Below are 18,513 nucleotides of genomic sequence, written 5' to 3' on the forward strand. Positions count from 1 at the left end.
GAGCCACCCAGGTGCCCCGAAATGGTACAGCCACTTTGGAAGACAGTTTGTCAGTTTCTTACAAAATTAAACATATTCCAATTATACAATCCACCAATCACACTCCTCTGTATGTACCTTCCGTAGATGAATGGATAAACCAATGTGTTATATTCAGACAACAGAATCTTATTCCACAATAAAAAAAAAAGAGCTATCAAGTGAGAAAAAAAAAGACAGAGGAACCCTAAAAGCATATTGCTAAGTGTAAGAAGCCTGTCTGAAAAGGCTACATATTATATTCTTCCAGCCATATGGCATTGCAGAAAAAAGCAAAACTATGAAGACAGTAAAAAGATCAGTGGTTTCCAGGGGCTAAGAGCAAGGGAAGGAGGGATGAACAGATAGATTGCAAGAATTTTTAGGACAGTCAAACTACTCTGGGGGCGCCTGGCTGACTCGGTGGGTTAAGCATCTGAGTCTTGGTGGTCAGCTCAGGTCATGATCTCACGGTCCATGGGTTCGAGCCTGAAGTCGGGCTTTTCACTGGCAGCCTAGAGCCTGGTTGGGATTCTCTCTCTCTCCCCCTCTGCCTTTTCCCTGCTCTCTCTCTCTCTCTCTCTCAATCTCTCTCTCTTTCAAAATAAATACATAAACTTTTTTTTTAAAAAAGAAACTACGCTGTTTGACACTGCAATGGTGAATACATGACGTTATACACTTGTCAAAACCCATAGAATGTACAACACAAAGAGTGAACCCTGATGTAAATTTCAATTAACAATAGTGTTTCAGTATTGACTCATCAGTTGTAACAAAGGTACCACTAATACAACACGTTAGTTAGTAACAGAGAAAAGGGGACGAGGGTGTTGCAAGGCTGAAGTGAGTATATGGGAACTCTGTCCATTCTGCTCAATATTTCTATAAACCCAAAACTGCTCAAAAAATAAAATTCTTAAATTCAAATAATAGTGGCAGAGAGTTGGAGATTTATATCAAAGTGCTCATTCATGAAGGTTTCAGAGGCTTGAACAAAGTGAATTAGTGGGGGCTTAGGCTCGGGTCTTGAGATGGTAGGGTGATCACCCAAGGGTACGGGATTCCTTTCTGGGGCGATGAAAATGTCCTGAAATTAACGGTGGGGTTGGTTGCAAACTCTGTGAATGTGCCAGAAACTACCGAATTGTGCACTGTAAGTGGTACACTGGGCGATATGTGAATTATACCTCAATACAGCTGGTAAAATAAATTGAAAGTCCTCGATCTATGTTACAAAGTTCAACGAACAGCATTTAATAGTTTGCCTCTTGCCAGAGTGCACGTTCTAAGGTCTTAACATCTGCCTTCTTACCAGAAAGTCAATAATGTTTAAAAGTATAAAACTCCAGAGTGAACATCAATGTTTTACAGATTTCGGTGAAGGTTTCGAGAATCACAGGTGTAAGAGGCAAGAGCCCTTAAAACATTTTCCTTGCTCTCCTTCCCTTTACTTCCCCGGACTGTTAGAACCAGATTTTCAAATGTCATTATTGATGACGTGGAAATTGTTTACAATGTTAATTTGGGGTGAAGTTTTGAGCATTTGTTTTTGAAGAGAAACAATTACTGTATCCCCGCCCCCCCCACACTCGGGCAGAGAGCACATCCTCCTTCATCAGACTACCAGCTCAGCCCAGGGCCCCCCTTCAAAGAAGGGAGTACAAAACATAGAGCCAGCACAAACATCCATTATTGCCATCAGCTCAGTAACAGCGGTGGCTTTGTCATCAGAAGTAATGGGAAGAATGAAAAAGGAGATGATCGTTCAGATTACAGGGATTCACAAAATAAGCTTTGTCTTACTGTGGAGGACTTGCCGAGAAGAGAGATTAGATGTTAGAAAGAAGAAACATAAGAGCAACAGAGAGAGGAAGAAGGTTTGGAAAATTAATTCTCCCAATTACTTTATGCAGTTGTTTAATTTTGGGGTGTGTATCTGACAATTTGCACAGAACTGCATTCTCTTACGTGACTGAAATTGAATGAGCTTGATTACTTTAGACTGAGGCTATCTTATAAAAGATTCTCAGAGCTAAAACTGATAATATGATTACTTCCTGGTTATTTTTAAATATCATGTGGGAATCTAACTTTTTTTCGTATCTATTCCTAGTTTATTATTTTTTAATTTATTTGAATCCAAGTTAGTTAACATATACTGAAATAATGGTCTCAGGAATGGAACTTAGTGATTCATCACTTACATACAGCACCTGCTGCTCATCCAGACAAGAGCCCTCCTTAATGCCCATCCCCCATGTAGCCCCTCCCCCTCCCCCTTCCCTCCAGCAACCCCCAGTTTGTTCTCTGCATTGAAGAGTCTCTTATGGTTTGTCTCCCTCTCTGTTTTTATCTTATTTTTCCTTCCCGTCCCCTGTGTTCATCTGTTGTGTTTGTTAAGTTTCACATAGGACTGAAATCGTATGATATTTGCCTTTCTCTGACTTATTTCGCTTAGCATAATACATTCTAGTTCCATCCATATCACTGCAAATGCAAGATTTCATTCTTTTTGGTGACTGAGTAATATTCCATTTTACACACACACACACACACACACACACACACACACACACACACATATATACATGTATCTTCTTTATCCATTCATCAGTCGATGGACATTTGGGCTCTTTCCATAGTATGGCTATTGTTGATAGCGCTGCTATAAACATTAGGGTACATTGTGTCCCTTCGAACTAGCATTTTTGTATCCTTTTGATAAATACCTAGTAGTGCAATTGCTGGGTCGTAGGGTAACTCTACTTTTAATTTTTCTTAATTTTTTAAAACATTTATTCATTTTTGAGAGACAGAGAAACAAAGCGTGAGTGCGGGGGGGGGGGGGAGGGCAGAGAGAGAGGGAGACACAGAATCCGAAGCAGGCTCCAGGCTCTGAGCTGTCAGCACAGAGCCCGACGCGGGGCTCGAACCCACAGACCGCGAGATCATGACCTGAGCTGAAGTCGGATGCTCAACCGACTGAGCCACCCAGGCGCCCCATCTATTTTTAATTTTTTGAGGAACCTCCATACTGTTCTCCAGGGTGGCTGCACCAGTTTGCATTCCCACCAGCAGTCCAAAAGGGTTCCCCTTTCTCCGCATCCTCACCAACGCCTGTTGTTTCCTGAGTTCTTAATTTTAACCTGGGAATCTAACGTAATAGGGATGTTTAGACAGCTGGTATTTCGAGGTGATTCATATGCTTTCTACCGTAGTTTCCAGCCCAAGCTCACTCTCATCTCACCAAATGAAGATCGCATGTCAGTGTACTTTTCAGCCTTGTAGGACACCCCCACCCTCGTGTTGGGGATTAAATCTTAGATCCTGGGGGACTGGATCTAAACTTGAGGAGTCCCATATAGATGGTTTGAGGGTATCGGTCAATTACCTGTTTGAATTTAAGAGACTAAAAGAGACAGTGGTAGTAATGTCACAAGGAGAGGACATCCATTTGTGACACCTCTCCCATGTACATTCTGCAGGTGTGACTTCACTGTAACTTTATGACGAGGGCATTTAACCACCTGACAATAAAAACCTGTGCCGTTATAAATTCTAGACATAGTCTCCAAATGTATTACTCCAGAAACGTTTGGATAAGCAATTGAATTTCAAAGGCACCTTTCTTAAAGCTTTCTTATTACATATGCATATAGATCAATTATTTACGTTCTGGAAGGGTTGGAGAAATTTCTGCATATAGGCGCCTACTTTATTATTATTATTTTTGTGTGTGTGGACATGTTAGAAGAAACACTGCAGGCTAAAACTGACAGTGCTTGTGCATGGAAAGTCTGAATGGGGCAAAATACAGTGTTTTATATCTTATAATCTATGAAAACTGCAAGGACGTAACTGGAAGGTTACCTTAATGCTAACTCAATGATGTTTGTAGCATATTGACCATTACCTATTAGCATATATTTTAAGAACACTGACTCACATAGGAAGTATCTCCAGGCAAAAGATGTGTACGTAATGTGTCAGAGAATAGAATGAAAGTATTTTCATAATATATGTATAGATGTAAATGCACTTGTTAGCCAAAATCCATTTCTGAACCTTTATTTTAGTCATCAGACTCAGTAAAAAGATATGTCCATGTAAAGTCAATAAGGCTCAACTCTTAACATGTATGCGTATCTGTGTAGAAGAAATACAGGTGAAATAAACCATATTCAATTATTTAAATTTGTGTTTCATCCCATAAATTGGACTGCACTGCATTATGTAATATTCCATAAGTACTAAGTTAATACCAAAGATTGGGCAATTTTTTTTTTATCTAGATGATACGACTGGCCAGAAGGAATGACCTGAATTATTACAAACATTGCAAAAAAAGAAAGATTATTTATAAAGCCTTTTTCATCTGAAGCGTAGATCTTATGCTCTGGATAGAACTTTATTTAACATGTATATGGTTTCCTGATTTCCTCTGAAAAAACAGATATGAAATTCCTCAAAGGAAAAGAAAAGGGGAAAAAAAAGGAAAGAGCAAAAACAAGAAGCAAATTTATTCAGTTTACGTTAGTCCTCGTTTTCCGAGATCTTACTTAATTTGAAATCAATTTGAAATCTGTCGTAATATGTACCTCTTAATTAGGCAGAAGCAATTAGACAAATAATGTTTCAAGCATAGGTATGCCCAGCCACTCTGGTAATTCTATTTAAAGATGCATTAAGACAATAGGCTGTGATTCCTGAATAGAATTTAATGCAAGGAGTTCTGGCTAACAAAAAAGGTCACTTCTCAAAGCCTGTGACTGATATTATACACGTGAATTTAAAACGTGGCATAATATCTTTGGATCTAATTTTGCATCAATGTTTGCAAGCCTAATATTGCAACTGTTAGACCCAGAAACATATAATGGGAGGAAATAAATCTATCTTCAAGTGGAATTTTTAAAAATTTTAGTTACAAAAAAAAAGTACAGGCATGTAGTTTAGAAAGTCAAATGGCACTAAGAGGTTCACTCTGACAATTATCTTTGACACCAGGTGTGCGACTTTGGAGTCATTTAACCTCGCGGCGTGTCGGTTCCTCATCTGTAAAATGGGGATAATAATGTGTCAATATTATGTCCCTATAAGTATAAAGATGCTGTGAGTATCCAAGGAGCTGCTAGGTAAGAGACTAAGGACTAAAATAAGATAAAATAAAGTGACCTTCTTGATTTCTCTAAATAGGCTCCATCCTTCTTGGAACAGACTTTGAGTTCCTACTCTCAATTAAATGTAGTCTGTTTGGAGGGAAGCATATGATCCATGTTCACATTTAGTTGCAGTTAAAATTTCAAAATTTGGAACGCGTCCGCGTGCTGTCTTTTTCTCATCCTCCTTCAAAGAATATGGAATTCTTGTTTCCCCGAGGGTTTGACAGAAAACCCTCAGAACATCTTCGGTATCTGAATCGTAAGCATCTTTCAGAACTGAGTCTGAATTTACAACAGGGTTAGGCTTGTATCTTTCCATCCCGGGACGTAGTTCTGAGAACTACTTCCGTTTCGTGGCTTCTCATAAACCTGTGTTCCTCTAGAATTTATAAAGATATGGAAATATACCTTGTGGCGTAACTATTTCACATCCTAGGCCTAGGAGGTGGTCCCTCGTGCTGGGAGGAGTGTATGGATTCATCTTTGCCCCAGAGTCTCACTGGCGCAGCTCATGGGGGCTCCGGGATCCTACTCACATGTCCTGACTTTCTCTGCAGCAGGTAGCACGGTGCCTCTCCTTAGGAGAACACATCTGGGGAAATTCGTCAGAGCCAGGCGATGGGTGGGTACCTAACAGTCCAAAAAGAACAGGCACAGCCTCCCAAAATTCATACGCATTCTTATACGCAGTTAGAATTACAGACATTTCAAATGTCGGGGGTTAACAGCGTAGTTATCTTCCCAACGGTAAAGAGTGCCGCACTGACTTACCAAAAGCAGGAAGTCTCCAGTCTCTGCTTCCTGTCCCAGGGCTAGGGTCGCTGGGCCCCACCCAGTTCTCTCCTCCAAGATGGTCACGGGCATAGCTCCCTCTTCTGAAACCCACAGAATAACAGTGAATGTACCCATCCATAAAGAAGTCTACATGAACGTTTCGCAAAGCAAGGGAGGGGGAAGGGAAGTTAGCTCCGCAGCCTGGAAGGAAATTCAGTGTCAGCATGTACTTCTGCAATAGTCCTGGCATCGTGACGCCCTTCGGCCACTCTCTGCTCTCTGCACGCTTTGCTTTGCTCTCAGGCAGCACTCAGCTCGTTGGCTTCTTTCCCCGCTATCCTGACCCAGACTTTCATTTCAGAGGAATCTGAGACCTTAATATTAACCAGATGTAGAATGTAGGGAGGCAAGACACAGGATCCCTTGATAATCGGGATGGATTCCTCCTGCCCATCCCATAACCCTTCCCCCCCCCCCCCCCCAACTTACCCAGTGATTTGCAGTGACTGATATCCCAGGAGGCAGTCGGGGCTTCAATGCAGGGGGAGCACTGTTGCGTTTGCGGGTGGAAGCAAGCAGCCCTCACCCCAGGGGTCCGACAGTTTCTAAATCCAGGGTCCCCAACTCGGGGGCAGGAAGAAAAGGGTTTGTGAGCAGATCATTAAATGGTTCATAAGTGAAAGCGGTCGCTAGTTCGAGTCCTAACCTGCTCCTGTAAAACAATATGCCAGGGAATCGGTCAGGATGAAACCCAGGGCACCGACAGACAGCCGGACGGGCCACTGCCCCCCGCACTCGGGAGAACAGCGGCCTTCACCACGATGAAGTCCACCTGCTCCTTTGTCTTTGCCCCACTTGGTCCCGATCGTGTCTCGAGTTGGAGGATGGCATCGGCCGAGTCCGAGGCTTATGCCTTCTAGCTGGTGGCCGTCAGCAGCTCCCAGAAGGGGACTCTGCCTCCTTCATCCACGATCGGCATGAAGTCAAGCCTCCGGAATGTCACAGCCGATCCCACAGTTGACGCGTCCGTTCCTTGCTCCCCAGCGGCTCGCAGAAGCAAGTCGCGACCCCCTGAGAGCTTCCGGTCATGCGCCGTCAATGTTCTTTTCAGTGGCCGGAAGTGGGCCCCACGGGGCTCACGTGACTCACTCCCCGCAGAACCGGCCTGATGATCGCGCGTCGAGGACGCGTGAATGCCACCCTTTCTGGTTATCCGGGGCCTGTTGCAAAAGCGGAATCGTTACAGGGGCCTCGTCTCTGACACTCGGCATAGAAAAAGCAGGTGGAGGCAGCGCTGTGCGTTTTCCCCGCCAGCGGTCCAGGGATGGGGTGTGTGCTCACGGAGAAGCGCTTTACTGGCCGGCCACGGGTAGGGATTTTAGGGACAGCATCCAAAATAGGAATAGTAATCCTCCCCCAGAGGAGGTCTGGCGGGGTTTTCTTGTTTTCTTCTTCAGCTGCTTTTGAAGTCATTTCCCCTCTCTCTCGAGAACCGGTGGGATAGAATCATCACGCATGTAAGCTGGACGGGCTCCTGGCCAAGCCGGTAATGACACAGATGACAGATGAGGGAGTAGCCTCGGGGACCAGCTGCCCCGGCCGGGGGCTCGTCCCAGACCTGGTCCCCAGGCCTGGTCGCAGGCGCACGCTCATGGAGTGCCCGCCACTTGGCCAACGTCGCATTGGGTTTTACAGGGAAATAGTGGCCACGTTTCCCACCCTCTTGCAGGAGGTATTGCCTTAATTTTGATAGTGAGAATGCATTAAAACAACCTTTTTTAAAAATTGATTTATTTTGAGAGAGACAGAGACAGCACCCTGGGGGTAGGGAGGGGAGAGAGAGAGAGAGAGGGAGAAAGGGGGGGAGAGAATCCCAAGCAGGCTCTGCACTGTCAGACTGGAGCCCAACGTGGGGCTCGAACTCATGAATCCATGAGATCACGACCTGAGCCGAATCCAAGAGTTGGAGACCCTTAACCGACTGAGCCACCCAGGTGTCCCTACAAGAACCCTTTTCAAGTAAATCTTTCCCCATGTAAATATGAACATGTGAATGGTTTTGGTCTGGTACACTCGATAACATGCAACTAAGAGGATGAAGGAGTACAATCAAATTAGAAGAGAAAAAAACCACTCTCTCCTTCCTTGGTAAAATTGTGTCTCAGAATAACCAGGCTTACAAAAGCTCGAAATACAAAGGCTCCTGATGAAAAAAATATGTGATTGGGAGAGCTCCAATTAGACACTTTCTAAAATATTTCTCTTTCTTCTGACTAGAGTATTTTAAGCTGCAGAGAAGCTCATTAGCTGGAATGGGACTCATTGAGGACTGATCCTTCAGAGACAGTGCGGAGCCAGCCTGCCAACAGGCACGTGTGTGTGGGGGACGCATGCAAGGTAGGCTCTCTGTGCCCCAACGTCTGGCAGAAACCTCACACCCAGGCGTGAAGGCAGTGGGTGAGGACAGAGGGCGCCAAGGGGGGAAGGACAGAGGATGGCTCTCAGGGAAGATCACGGGTCCGGGGCCAAATAGTCTTGGACTTGGCCAGTCCCCAGTTCCGGGCGAACTTGGAAATGTCACCAGATCTCTTCAGAGTGTCCCAGAAAATGTCTCTGCGCGAAGGCTAAATTCTCCGCCAGTTCCACAACTCTGTTCGTCATTGAATTCGTTTGCTGCAATTTACTGTGTAAACCTTTTATAGTCCTCTTTAAATTTCAGGAGCATTGGACTTGTCACTGATCTGGACATCAGAGCTCTAGAAAATGGCTTAAATTAATGAAAAATTCCATATAGCCCAATGTCGCGTGTCTTAAGAGACTGCCTTCCTGTCCTGACGTTACTCGTTGATTACTAGATTTATCTGCACATGGTTAACCTATCTCAAAAGTGAGCAAATATTATTCAGCAGAGTAATATTTCTAATACAGTGTGTCAAAAGTTACATTAAATTCTCCCTGAAATATAGTCCCCTTACAAAAACTGTGCTTCTTTTATTATATTACCAATGATAAACTGACTGCCTCAAAGTTGAAATTCTCTTGAACAGGTGAGCGCTCTCAAAAAACACTTTTACATAGAATTTTTCTTATTGTAGCACATCGATTTTTTTTTTTGAGAGAGAGAGAGCACACACACGAGTGGGAGAGGGGCAGAGGGAGAGAGAGAGAGAATCTCAAGCAGGCCCAACACAGGACTCGATCCCACAATCCTGGGATCGTGACCTGAGCCGAAAGCAAGAATTGGTCTCTCAACCAACAGAGCCACCCAGGTGCCCCATGCATTGCTTTCTTAATTGTTTTGTTTGGAAATAATTCGAGATTGGCAGGAAGTTGCAAAAATGAAGCAAAAAAAGCTCCATATAATCTTCATCCAGTTTCCCCGAGTGGTTGCATCTCCCGTAACATCGGAACACTATCAAAACTAGGAAACTGACATTGGTACGATGTACCTGTGTCATTTTATTGCAGGTGTAGCCACCACCACAATCTGGTCACATAACTGCTCCGTCACCACAAAGATCTCCCTTTTGCAGCCACGCACGCCCTCCTCCCCACCCCAGCCCCATCCACCATCCATCCCTACAACCCAGCAGTCGTGTACCTGTCTCCTTTTTTGTCATTCTGTCATTTCAAGAACGCTGTATAAATGGACTCCTACAAGATGTGCCTTTCAAAAGCCAACTCAAAAATTAGCTTTCATCATTCAGCCTAAGGTCTTTGAGATCCAGCCAAGTACCTGCACATACCAACAGTCGATCATTTGATTGTGGAGTAGTGATCTGGCGTATTCGTAAGCTATGGTTTAACCATTCACTTATTCTGGACTATTTGGTTGATTCCAGTTTATGGTTATTACAAATAAAGACGCTATAAACAATCATGAGCACATATCTGCATGGACTTAAGTTTTAATAGCACTTGGATAAATGCCTAGGAGTGCAATCACCAGAATAAACCCCATTTGGACACGGTGTATGATTCCTTTTATATCTCGCCAAATTCTACTTGCTAATGTTTTGTTAAGGACTTTTACACCTATGTTTATGAGGGCCGTTGATCTGCAGTTTTTCTCTTTTGTACAATCTGGTTTTTTTAAGTTTTTTATTCAGATTCCAATTAGTTAACATAAAGCGTACTATTAGTTTCAAGGGCACGCTGTAGCGATTCAACACTTCCGTACATCACCCTGTGCTCATCACAGGTGGACTCCTTAATCTCCATCGTGTATTTCCCCCATCCCCCCACCCACCTCCCCTCTGGTGACCATCAGTTCGTTCTCTACAGTTAAGAGTCTGCGTACAGCCTGGTTTTTATATCAAGGTACTACTAGCCTTATGATACGAACCGGGAACCATTCTCTTTGTCGACTTTCTGGAAGGGATTGTGGAGATTGATGCTAATTCTTCTATGAACATCTGGTAGAATTCTCCAGTAAAAACATCTGGGCCTGGAAATTTTGCTGTTGGAAGTTTTTTCGGTTATGAATTAAATACCCTTAATATCGGTTTAAGGCTATTCAAGTGAGGCAGTCCATGTTGGGTGAGTTGTGGTAATGTCTGGTTTATGGGGACGGGGGAGTATTGTAGCACTGATCTATTTTCTCTAAATTATCAGATGTATGTGGGTGGAACGGTTCAAAGTATTCTCCTAGTATCATTTTCACATCTTCGGGGTCTGTAGTGATAGCCCGTATCCCAGGTATTGGTAACTTGCTTTTTTGTCTATGTCAGTTAGTAGAGGATTGTCAATTATAGTGATCTTTTCAGAGAATCAGCTTGTTTTCATTGCTATTCTCTATTTTCCTTTTCTATTTTATTCATTTCTGTTCTTATGATTCCCTTCCTTCTCCTTGCCTTGACTTTATTTTGCAACTATTCTTTTAGTTTCCTGATACGATAGCTTAGATTTTTTGAAGCTTTTTTTCTTTTCTAATTATACGCATTTAATAAAATAAATTTCCTTCTCAACAAAGGCTTTGCCTGTTCCACAAAGTTTGATATGTTATATTTTTATTTTTATACAGTTTAATGTATTTTATTATTTCCCTTGAAATTTCTTGAAATTAGGGGTGTATTGTTTATTTCCTAAGTGGAAATTTGCCTATTATCTTTATTTTATATTTCTGGTTTGATTCCATTTTGGATGAAGGACACATTGTACATGATTTAAATTCTTTTGAATTTGTTGAGATTAATTTCATTGCTTAGGATATGGTCTTTTCTGGTTTACATTCTGACAAGAATGTGTTTTCTGCTATTGGCAGGTGGAGTGTTTTATAAATATCAATAAAATCCCATTGATTCATGGTGTTGTTGAGTTAGTCCATATTCTTGCTAATTTTCTGTCTAGTTTTTCTATCAATTAATTGTTGAAAGAGGGATGTTGAAGTCTCCCAACTATAACTGTTGATTTGTATATTTCTCCTTTCAGTTCCGTCAGTTTTTGCCTTACATATTTCATGGCTCTGTTGTTTGGTGCATATATATTTAGGATTGTTACATCTTTTTGGTAGAGTTGACCCTTTTATCTTTACATAATGTCCATCTCTGTTGAAGGCTTGAATAGAACAAGAGATAGAGGAGGGAGAAATTTATCCTTTTTTTTCCTGTCTCATTGCTTAAGCTGGGACATCTCATTTCATTTTCTCCTGCTCTTGGACTAGGATTTATACCGTCATCTCCCCTGGTTCTGAGGCCTTTGGACTTGGACTGAATTACATCAGCAGCTTTCCTGGGTCTCCAGCTTGCAGAAAACAAACTGTGGAACTTCATAGCCTCCAGAGTCATGTGAGCCAATTCCACATAATAAATTTCCATATGTGTGTAGAGATAGATATATAGATATAGATTAGATATAGATATAGATATAGATATAGATATAGATATAGAGATAGATATAGAGATATAGATTAGATATAGATATAGATATAGAGATAGATATAGAGATATAGATTAGATATAGATATAGATATAGATATAGATATAGATATAGATATCACTCTATCGGTATTGACCGTGGTTCCAGAGAAACAGAATTAAAAAGATAGGTTTTCTGAATTGTTTCTAGATTTCCTGGAATTGGTTCTCTAATCTGATGATATTTTAAGATGTGAATGAATCTGTTTCAGTAGTAAAGAGAGCACTGATAGTCCATTGTGTGAAATATTTATAGAAACATGAAAAATATCTGCATTGGATGCTTCTAACATTATAAAGAGGCTAAATGACTCTCTATATAACACTTTTGAACATCTGTGGAAAACTAACGTATATGATTTTGGTTGATTGCTCCTAAGGTCATTGGACAAGATGCTGAAAGAAAGGCATGAGCTTAGGGATTCGAATTCCCAGTTCAAATGCCACATAAATGACCTAAGAGTGTCTATGTGCGTCCTAAAGGAGACGGTCACCTCCTGTTGCTACAGGGCTGGCACACACGCACAGAACCTTATCATGCATCTGGTTGAATTACAATGCAAGTTGAACTCCCAGCCTTGAAGGGGGTCTCCTGTTAAAATGAGGCCATTGATTGGGAAAGGGTAAGATCCTGTAAGTTGGTACAGGCTCTGTGGGAAGATCCTGATGAAGCTGGGGACATTAGACCTTCTTGTGGTGAGACTCCTTTATCAGCATTAGTGTTCTCCTCACTTCTGGCAGAGATGGCCTCTACAATATGACTTATAAGGAGGTGTGCTGCACTCTAGAATAACTACTTTGGCTTTATAATTTATACCCACAAAATTTATACAGTTTTATAATTTATACAGGAAGAACGTGTGTGGGAATGGATAGTAAGGATGTGAGATAATGGAAGAAAGAACTCATTATAAGTCTGGATCTGAACTTAAACAGATCTGCATTTAAAACATTTTTTTAAAGTTTTTTAACTTTAAAGACACAGCATGAGCGGGGCAGGGGCAGAGACAGAGGGAGACCCAGACTCTGAAGCAGGCTCCAGGCTCCAAGCTGTCGGCACAGAGTCCGACGCGGGGCTCGAACTCACAAACCGTGAGATCATGACCTGAGCCAAAGTGGGGCGCTTAACTTCCTGAGCCCCACAAGCATCCAGAGCTTCTGCATTTAATGTCACAGCTCAGGGAATTAGAAGGGGCTCTAAATGGTTAGTTGGTTGACCAAAACGTGGACCAAAATGGGGCCCACGCTGATTGGCTCTACAGCCTACTAAACTGTTTTTAAGTTTATTTATTTTGAGGGGGGCGGGGCAGAGAAGAGGGGGAGAGAGAGAACCTCAAGCAGGCTTCGCGCTCTCAGTGCAGAGCCTGACGCAGGGCTCAACCTCACGAACCTTGAGATGGTGACCTGAGCCAAATTCAAGAGCCGACACCTAACCAACTGAGCCACGTGGGCGCCCCACGCCTACCAAATTCTTACGTGATCTGTATAAGCAGAAATTTTTGGGTCAAGTGAACAAAGCCTACATTAAACCATAAAATAGAAAGTCACAGCTCCTCAATTGAGACATGACATGAGCCAGAAGCTCTTGAATGAAGGGAAGGCGGGGTGTCCGGCATATTACTGAAAGTCCGCACTGTTATTCCTCGTCCCAGCTTTCCCCTAAGAGACCCATCGCCTTATACCAGAGTAACCGTGACTTGGGGAAAAGGAAGGATCTGATCAGAGCTTTAAAGGACTTCTGGACACCGGCTCTGAAGTGATGCTAATTCCAAGAGACCCAAAACATCACGGTGGCCCAAAAGTCAGAATGAAGTCTTATGGGGGTCAGGTGATCAATGGAGTTTTAGCTCAATTCCGTCTCACAGTGGGCCTGCTGGGTCCCCAAACAAATCCTGTGGTTATTCTCCTGCTTCTGGGATGTATGTTTGGAACGGACCTAACTTAGCTGCTAGCAGAACCCCTACATATTTGCTCCCTGACCTGTAGCGTCAGGGCTACTGATGTGGGAAAAGCCAAGTGGGAGCCACAAGAGCCCCTGCCTCTCCGTAGGAAAATAGAAAAACAAGAGAAGGACCACATTCCCGGAGGGACTGCGGAGGTCAGTGCACCCATCAAGAACCTGAGAGAAGCAGGGCGCAGTGATTTCTGCCACACGCTGTCTGGCTCCCAGAATGGCAGTGGATGATTACACGCTTAACCAGACAGTGACTCCAGGACATGGCTTCATCGCTTGAGCAATTTAACACATCCTCTGAAACCTCACGTTCGGCTACTGATCTGGCAAGTGGCTTTTTCCCCTACTTGTCTACCAGGCCGACAGCAGATGCACTTTGTTTTCAGCTGGCAAGGCCCTCGATATGTCTTCACGGCCCTACCTCGGGGGCATATCAACTCTCCAGCCTGATTTAGTTCTCAGGGGCCTTGATTGATTGCCTTTCCCTTCCGCAAGATATCACACTAGTCCATTATGTTGATGACATTATGTTGCCTGAACCTAGTGAGAAAGAAGTGGTCACTGCTCTAGACTCATTGGTGGGACATTTGTGTGTCAGAGGGTGGGAAGCAAATCAGACAATAGGCAGAGGCCTTCTGCCTCAGTGAGATTTCTAGGGGTGTGGGGCATGATGAGAGGTCCCTTTGAAGATGAAGGATAAGTGGGGGGCGCCTGGGTGGCTCAGTCAGTTGAGCGTCTGACTTCGGCTCAGGTCATGATCTCACGGTTCGTGGGTTCAAGCCCGCGTCAGGCTCTGTGCTGCCGGCTCAGAGCCTGGAGCCTGCTTTGGATTCTGTGTCTCCCTCTCTCTCTCCTCCTCCCCCACTTGTGCTCTGTCTCTCAAAAATAATAAACTTAAAAAAATGTTTAAAAAAAGATGAAGGATGAGTTGTTGCACCTGACTCCTCCTAAAACCACGAACGGGGCGTGATGGGTAGTGGCCATCTTTGGATTTTGGAGGCTACGTGTTCCTCATTTGAGTATGTTACTCCAGCCTTTTTGCCAAGTGACCCAAAAAGCTGCTCGTGTTGAGTGAGACCCAGAACAAGAGAAGGTCCAGGCTGCTGTACAAGCTGCTCTGGGCCATATGAGGCACCATTTGGGCCACGCGGTGCTTAAAGTGCCAATAGCAGATAGGATTGCTGTTTGGAGCCTTTTACAGGCCCTTATAGGGAGATCAAAGAACAGGCCCAAGGATTTTGGAGCAAGGCCCTTCTATCTTCCATAGGTAACTACTCTCCTTTTGATAAACAGCTCTTAGCCTGCTATTGGGCCAAGAGACTGAACACTTAACCATGACCGCTAAGTGACCATGTGACCCAAGCTGTCCATCATACGCGGAGTGCTCTCTTACCCACAAAGCCATGAAATTGGGCTTCCACAGCAGCACGCCATCATCAAATGGGAGTGGTGTATACATGATCAGTACAGGGCAGGTCCCAAAGCACAAATAAGTTACGTGAAGACGTGACCCAAATACCCGCGGTTCCCACTCTTGCTACACTGCCTTTTCTCTCTCAGCATTGCACATGTGGCCTCTTGAGGAGTTTTCTACAGTTAGCTGGCAAAGAAAGAGAAGACCCAATTCTGGTTTACAGATGGTTCTGCATAATATACAGGCCCCACCAAAAAGTGGACTACCGCAGCACTACAGACCTTCTCTGGGACATCCCTGCAGGACGGCGGTGAAGAGAAATCCCCACAGTGGACAGAGCTTCAGACAGTTCACCTGGTTGAAAGACAAACTCTCGCAGGGAGAAATAGCCAGACAAGTGATTTTATACAGAGACATGGGCTGTGACCAATGGTTTGGCAGGATGGTCGGGACTTGATTGGAAAATGGATCATAAGGTAATTTGAGGAACAGGTATATGAATAGATTTCTCTGTGTGGATGGAAAATGTGAGAATATTCCTATTCCATGTGAATCCTCACCCAAGGATAACCTCAGCACAGGAGGATTTTAATAATCAAGTATATAGGATGACTCGTTCTGTGGCTACCGGTCAGCCTCTTTCCCCAGCCGCACTTGTCATTGCCCAATGAGCTTATCAACTCATGGTGGCATCATGGAGGTGACGCATGGGTTCGGCAACATGAACTTCCATTCACCAAGGCCAACCTGGCCATACTCACCACCAAGTGCCCGATCTGCCAACAGCAGAGTCCAACACTGTCTCCAATATGGCCCATTCCCCAGGGTGATAAGCCAGCTACTTGGTGGCAGATTGATGACATTGGATAGCTTCCATTATGTAGGGGTCTACATTTTGTGCTCACTGAAATAGACACTTGCTGCATGCAACACTTCTGCCAAAACTATTACCTCCGGACTTCCAGAATGCCCTGTCCATTGGCATGGTATTTCATACCGCATTCGTCCTGATTAAGAAACACACATCATAGCAGAGGAAGTGTGGCGATGGGCCCGTGGTTGTGGAATTCATGGTCATACCACGTTCCCCTCCATCCTAAAGCGACTGGCTTGATAGAACAATTAAATGTCCTTTTGAAGACTCAGTTAAGTGCTGGCTGGGTGACAATAACCTTCAGATAAAGCTTGTCCTGGGTAAGGTTCTCCAGAGGGCTGTATGTGATCTGAATCAGTGTCTTGTAGTGCTGTTTCTTCCATAGCCAGTGTTCATCGGCCCAGGAACCAAAGGGTTGAAATGGAAGGAGTACCACTGTTACCCCTGGTGACCCATTAGAAAATTTTTGCTTCTTGTTCCTGTGATCTTACGCTCTGTGCCGGTCTGAGATCCAAAAGGGTGAATGCTTCTACCAGGAGACACAAAAATGATTCCATTGAACTGTGGAGTTAAGACTGCCACCCGGCCATCTTGGGCTCCTCCTGCCTCTGTATCCACAGGCAAGGAAGGGAGGTAAGGTTCATTGATCTGACTACCAAGGGGACTGCTTGCAGACTATCATTCCACAGTGAGGGTGGGAGAGTGTATCTGGAATATACAGGAGATTCCTCAAGGCATCTCTTAGTGAGGCCTAATGCTCTGCAATTAGGTTCAATGGAAAACGTACAACAACCCGATTTAGGCATGACTACCAATGACCCAGACCATTCAGGAATGAAGGCTTGGGTCACCCCACCAGCTAAAGAACCACGACCAGCTGGGGTGCCTGCAAAAGCTAAGGGAACACAGAATGAGCAGCAGAAGAGGTAGTCGTCACAAATACCAGCTACAATCACATGACTAGCTACAAAAATGAGGACTATCATTGCAAGGAGTATTTACTCCTTTTTTTTTGTTATGAGTGTGTGTGTGTGTGTGTGTATGTGTGGGTGGGGGGTTTCCCTCTCTTATTCCCTTATCATGTAACATCAAGATGTATTGATTTTACACCATAGCACATAAGCATTACTGATTTTACATTATTTTACTCAAGGACTTTACCTCCTCTTGTGAGGATGGGGCTAGTGCCTTTTCTGTTGAATGTAAGATTGTTGTGTCATGTTAGAATCAGGTTGAATTATGACCTTGCTATTGTCTTTCTTAGAGGTTAAGTATTATTTAAGGAGATTCATATGAGTGTCACGTTGACACAGAGTTTGTTATTTGTGATGGCTAGCTTTATGTGTCAACTTGACTGGCCATGCAGTGCCCAGATTAAGCATCATTTCCAGGTGTCTCTCTGAGGGTGTTCCAGATGAAATGAGTATTGAAGTTGGTGGACTCAGGAAAGTAGATTGCTCTCCCCAATGTGGGTGGGCATCACCTAACCTGTTGAAGGCCTGCTTAGACTAAGAATAGAATAAGCACCAGAGGAAGGAAGAATTTTCCCCTTTTCCCCTGCCTCACTGTTGAGTTGGAACATCTACTCTCATCTTCTCCTGCCGTCAAGACTGGAATCTACATCGCTGGTTTTCCTGGTTCCCAGGTCCTTGGAGTGGGACTGTGTTATACCTCCTGCTTTCTTGAGTCTCCGGCTTGCAGACAGCAGATTGTGGAACTTCTCAGCCTCCACTGTTGTGTGAGTCAACTCCCCATCACTCTCTCTCTCACACACACACACACACACACACACACACACACGATGCAAGTTCTCTTTCTTTGGGGAACGCTGACAACATGTATTAGTTTGTAATATCATACAGGATAGTTTCTGCTCCAAAATCCTCATGCTCCAACTGTCCGTCCCTCTTTCCTCCCAAACCCCTAACAACCACTGATCTTTTTACTGTCTCTCCAATTCTGCCTTCCAAAATGTCATAGAGTTGGAATTATACAGTATGTAGCCCTTTTAGATCGACTTCTTTCACTTAGGAAGATGTATCCTAAGGTGCTTCCATGTCTTTTCATGGCTGGATAGTTCATTTCTTTTGATCACTAAAAAATAATATTCCATTACATGAGTATAGAATGGGTTATTTACCCATCCACTGAAGAAGGACATCCTGGTTCCTTCCAATTTGGGGAATTTCTGAATAGAAGCTCTGCAAACATTCATGTATAGGTTTTTGTAAGTATGTAAGTTTTCGACTCATTTGAGTATATGCCAAGAAGTTTGATGGGCAGATTGCATGTTAAGTGTATATTATTTTTTTATAAACTGCCAGAGTGTCTTCCAAAGTGGCTGTACCATTTTGCATTCCCACCAGCAGTAATTAGAGTTCCTGTGGCTCCACATCCTC

The 18,513-nt window shown here is 43.6% G+C and overlaps 1 long non-coding RNA gene across 1 annotated transcript in view; it reads right to left on the reverse strand.

Moving 5' to 3' along the window:
• LOC113594260 (uncharacterized) overlaps positions 1-7,210 on the reverse strand; it is a 38,421-nt gene extending 31,211 nt beyond the window's left edge. Inside the window, exons 1-2 of the long non-coding RNA XR_003414609.2 lie at positions 6,447-7,210; positions 5,955-6,058 (exon numbers count right to left, since the gene is read on the reverse strand). This is a non-coding gene — a long non-coding RNA (uncharacterized LOC113594260). The remainder of the gene's footprint in view (positions 1-5,954; positions 6,059-6,446) is intronic.
• Positions 7,211-18,513: the final 11,303 nt, after the last annotated feature.

The sequence above is a fragment of the Acinonyx jubatus genome, chromosome D4 (assembly GCF_027475565.1).
Source record: "Acinonyx jubatus isolate Ajub_Pintada_27869175 chromosome D4, VMU_Ajub_asm_v1.0, whole genome shotgun sequence".
NCBI classification, from domain to species: Eukaryota; Metazoa; Chordata; class Mammalia; order Carnivora; family Felidae; genus Acinonyx; species Acinonyx jubatus.